This window comes from Lutra lutra, chromosome 16, assembly GCF_902655055.1.
Source record: "Lutra lutra chromosome 16, mLutLut1.2, whole genome shotgun sequence".
NCBI lineage: Eukaryota > Metazoa > Chordata > Mammalia > Carnivora > Mustelidae > Lutra > Lutra lutra.
Window position 1 is genome coordinate 23,747,152 of NC_062293.1, and position 5,338 is coordinate 23,752,489.

Below are 5,338 nucleotides of genomic sequence, written 5' to 3' on the forward strand. Positions count from 1 at the left end.
ATTGGGCAATGGCTCTGAAGTGTCTAGGAAGGGAAGGAGATCTATAAATACAAGTGATCATTAGAGGGTATTTTGCAGCCATTTTGTGGGTCCCAATGTATTATTACTATTATCATTGTTACTGTCATCGCCACCACCGTCGCCTACTTCCTGAGTCTCTGCTGGCTGGGGCGGCGCTTCCAGGTGAAGAAGTGATGCTCCTGAGCCCAGCATCCCAGCCAACGAACGGCCTCACTGAACCCACATCCTCCACACTCAGGGCGTCTGGAGAACCCGGAGGCGGCTAGTGATGGCCAGAGAGATGGGGCTTTGACAGCAGGGGGTCAGGGACCCAGAAGAGAGAGGGAGACAGGGCACACCTGGGGAAATTCACTTTGTGCCTAGGAAAGTCTCCAGTCTGCCGTAGGAAGCCTGGACTCTGAGAAGCAGACAAGGAGAGGTGGTCGTTGCATCAGGAGGGGTGGGGAGGAGTTGAGCACATGTGAGAGGCTGAGGCAGAGATGGGAGAATGTTACCAGTCATTGGAAGATGAGCTTTTTGGTAGAAACTGATTCCTTGAAGAGGTAAATGGCTCTGCGAAGTCTTTGTGGAGGCTAGAACATATCCTCTTTCCAGGTGAAGCAAGGCGTGGGCCTGGCAAACAGTAGGCACTTAATGCATGCTTGCTAAACTCAATTTCTATGCTTGCCTTTCCCTTCTAATAAGGTTAAAACAAAGCAAAACAAAACAAAACACCAGCATCTGCTTCTAGAAATGCCTTGGATGCCCCCTAGTGGCCACAAGCGATGGTTGAGAAGGCACAGGTGCCTTCTACCCTAAAGGGCTGCTCCCCAGGAAGGGAGTAGGGAAGAGTGGGGAGGGAAGCAACTGACCTTTCTGAGGCTCCACAGACCTCATCCTGAGGGGATTAGGAGGTAGAAAGAACCAGGTAAGAAGGAAGAACTCTGTGGGGAAGGATGGGTGGAATGTTCTTGCTAGAAGATTCCATGGCAGTTGGTGGACAGCCATCGGGTCTGGCAGGAGAACCAGGGGACAGAGGGAGATGACAAGTCAGGGCATGGGTCAGGAGTGGCATCCCTGGGCAGTGGAGAAAGGGATGGCTGTGTGTGTACTCCTGGGGTACGGGATGGGGTAGCCGCCATACTGTAATAGGGAGATAACACTTTACAGCCTCTGTCAATGTTTCGTGCTCATAGAAGACTAAGGAAACTTTGATCATTGAAATCATAGATGGGCCGGGGAGAAAAAAAAAAAGTAATGAGGATTCACTTAAACTAGTTGTTCGTCCCACATTTCTCAGGCAAATAGGAGTGGCGGGGATGGTTCGACAAGCCTGCAACTTTGATTTCTCCGTAGGTGGAGAGAGAAAGGACAAGAATGTAGAAAACCAGACGAGGGGAACAGGAGAAGCAGAGGCTACTGGGAAGATCCTTAAGGGAGAACGAGCCAGCTTTTGAAGGCTGAACTGGCTGTAACCGTTCAAAAATAAACAATAAAGCTTGGGTTGTAGCAACGAGTAAGGACCAACAGTCAGTCAAGGGTGGGACACTGACGTTCTTCTAGCTTCTGGACATCCAACACCTGCTGCACCATTCCTTTCACAGAAGGCCCCAGAAGGAATCTAGAGCATCCTAAGGGCAGAAACTGCAGTTCGGCCTCCCACCCTTCCTCTGGTGCTCTTGTCCATCCTTGGGGATGGGTGCCCTTATGAATGAGATGGGGGCAACTACATGCAAAAGAGAAGGCCAAGGAGGGTTTCAGAAAGCAGGAACAGAAGGGAAGAAACAAGAGGGAAGGTGCTGACAAGGGAGACAGGGAAGGAGAAGTGAAATGGAGGTGGAGGAAGCTGGGCCTGGCAGAGATGGGAAGTCTGCAAGAAAGTATTAAAAGGATGCAGTCATTTAGTCGGTCAACAAACATCTACTACGCCCCTACCCTACAGCAAGCAGTGTGCTGCAGGGTGGGATGAGGTGTGGGGTGAACAAGACAAACGTAGGGCTTTAAGGACTGCCATAAATGAGAAAGGAAGAGAAGAAGAAGAGGCTGAGAGTAGCTGGAAACAAGAAAGGAAACATCAGAGAGAGACAGAGAGAGAACCTACCCCCAGGCCCACGGTGGGTGAGACACAGCCAGAACCACCTGTGAGCCCTGGCTCCCTGAAGACCAAGGCAGGTAGGGGGGGCCGGGGAGAAATTCAGGACGCTGGGGGAGGGAAGGACAAAGAGGTGGAGGAGTGGGGAGGTGAGACTGTTCATAATTTTTCACTTGGGCGCCCACAGTGGAAAGACGGCTTTGGGCTGCAGAGACATTGGCTGCCTACTGGGTCACCCGAGGAACTAACTACTCCATATGGTCACTGGGGTCCCACCCCCTGGAGATTCTGATTTTCTCCATCTGGGATGGGTCCTGGACTTCAGAATTTATGACTAGCTCTCAAGTGAGTCGGAAGTGCGGCCAGGGAGAAAGTGGACATTGGAGGCTGCCCGCCAGGCCTCCTTCCGCCCATGAGGACGGGCGCCATCCTGAAAACAGCGACCCGTGGGAAGAGAAGTTGTATGGTGGTTTTAGGAGGTTGTAAGTGAGGCTCAAAGACTCTTGACGATCCTGACAAAAGCAAAAGGGGTTTCTGTCCTTAGAAAGTGCCCCCTTCCTCGGCTGTGCCTCTGGTAAAAAAAAGGAGGAAGAGAGCCTAGAAAGAAAGAAAAACACAAGGCAATGGTGGTCTTTAAAAGGGAAGAACAATTCAAGTAGCTCAAAACGGCTGCCAAGTTCTCTGTTTTTGCACCCTGTTCCCCCACCCACACGTATGCACCCTCCCCCCACCCACTTCTGCTGTCTTCATGATGGGGCCTCTGGGGTGAGAAGCACAGCTGCCCCAGCTTTTGTCCCACAAAAGGTTTGGCAGTGGCCCAGCAGGATATTCAACCTCACCCCCCCCCCCAAACTCCCTGCACCCTAACATAGCTGAGTCACTGAACGGGGGTGGAGTCCTTGGCCTGACAGTGAAGCAATCTTAACTTGAAAAATGACATGGGAACGTACTGTATGGTGTACATAAACAAGTCCTAGGTAGATGTAATTGTATGCAAATATTCATTCTTTAACTCCACATACATTTCCTGCCAGTCCTCCTGTACAGGCTTCAAACCTTCCACTGCAACGCACAGTGCAGCAGGGAAGTCAGAAGTGAAGGCGAAAGTGCAGGGTTAGCGAGTGAAGCCCTCTGCTATGGCTCAGCAGGAGTTAGGCGCTCAGACTTTGAGCAGGGTCTTGAAGGATGTATAGGAATTTACCAGGAGAAATGAAGAATAAAGTAGGAAGGGAAATAGAAGAAGTATTGAAGAAATGTGGAATTTTTCCTTGAGACAAAAGGATAGGATTTGTAGAAAGGGAGTAATAGGGAGGAGGAGGAAAGATCCAAAAATGAGTGTGAAAGATTTGGTTTGCCTTCCAGAAAGGAGTTTGGGCTTTTTATCCAGAAAGGCATAGGGAGGGGCACCTGGGTGGCTCAGTCGGTTAAGCATCTGCATCTGCCATCTGCTCAGGTCATGAATCTAGGGTTCAGGATTGAGCCCCACGGATGGCTCCCTGCTCAGCAGGGTGTCTGCTTCTCCCTCTCCTCCCTGCTTGTGCTCTCTCTCAATATCTCCGCCCCTCTCTCTCTCAATAAATGAATAAGGGACGCCTGGGTGGCTCAGTTGGTTGGATGACTGCCTTCGGCTCAGGTCATGATCCCGGAATCCGGGGATCGAGTCCCACATCGGGCTCCCAGCTCCATGGGGAGTCTGCTTCTCCCTCTGACCTTCTCCTAGCTCATGCTCTCTCTCACTGTCTCTCTCTCAAATAAATAAATAAAATCTTTAAAAATAAATAAATAAATAAATAAATAAATAAATGAATAAAAATCTTTAAAAAAACAAAGGCATAGAGAGCCAATGAAGGATTTTAAGTAGAGGAGTGATAGCTTCTAGAGCCTTGTTTTTCAAAGGCTAAGGCTGGGAGGAGTAGACTGAAGAGGATATTAACATTTATTCACCAATCCCGATGTACAGGGCATTGGCTCTGTATTTTATCACTCCAACCCTTTAGGACAGCGTTTTTCAATTGCTGGTCATAACCAAGAAAAAGCGGACAGGCAGAAAAGGGAAGGAGGGAGGACGGGAAGAACAACAGGATAGAAAATATCAGCGCACCACCGGTGAGAAGGTTTAGTATTGTTTGCGGAAACTTTGTTATACATTCTCGCAGGAGTGTTAAGTGTACTGTATCAGGATTCAAATGCATTTCTCGCTGTGGCTTATGATTTTAAAGAAAGAGAGATAGAGAGAAGCCGCTGCTCTGAGGTGTAGGTGCGATGAGCCTCACTGTACGGATGAGGACGGAAGGCGCGGGGAGTTTCAGCACCCTGCCCCTCCGGCAGGTGTCAATTTCGAACCCAGTCTGGTCCGAAGCCTGAGTGCATTCCTTCTAGATGATGCCAGGCAGCGCCGTCCAAGCGCTGTGTGTACTCACACAGCACCTCGTTCAAGGGCGTTAAGGGGAATGGAACCAATTCAGTCCACCCGAGGCGCTGGTCCGAGCGCAGATTCCTGCCCCAGGCGAACAAAATCGGATTGTCAGAGGCAGCCCCGGGAATCTCCCTTCTAAAAGCTTCAGGAGATTTGGGGGGACAGCCCGTTGTGGGGGGCGGGTCGCTGCAGGCACCAGGTGAGGATAACCAGGGGCTGGAAGGGAGACGGAGAAATAATCCCTTGTCTCAGAAGTGTCACGTAGCACCAACTCCCGCTATTGTTGGACTCCGATGCTGGACCGCACAAAGTCGCCTGGGGCTCAGTTCCCTCCCCTGAGGCGCTGAAAGACGAGGGACTAAATAAATGACTGGTGGCTTTCCACTCACCAGGTACGGGGCTTGACCGGCCGAAGCGCAGCACGCCCCTTCCACACCAGGGGGACACTGGACTGAGCTATAGCGTACGTACTATTTATAGGGTATTTCTGGGCCTCACCCTAAGGACTTCTGATTGGCTTTAGGGGAGATCTATCACTCATCTTTTGGGTTCGAGGTGGGTGGAAGGTCAACCACGACCAATACAAAACCACTCCTCGGCTAAGCTCCTCCTCTTCTAGCTTCCTGTTGCTGTCCATCAACCACCTGGTGGGCGGGAATTTGCCTCCCGCCAATTGGCTGGCGAACATGTCGTTCACTCTTGAGTAGGTTTCCGGTTAGTGCCTTCTAGCGTCCATCAGTGACATTTCACGGGTCGATTGGCTAAACCAACGTCGCTCTAGACGCTCCTCTTTGATTGGTTATTGATGCTGTCGGTCCCCAATGTACTGA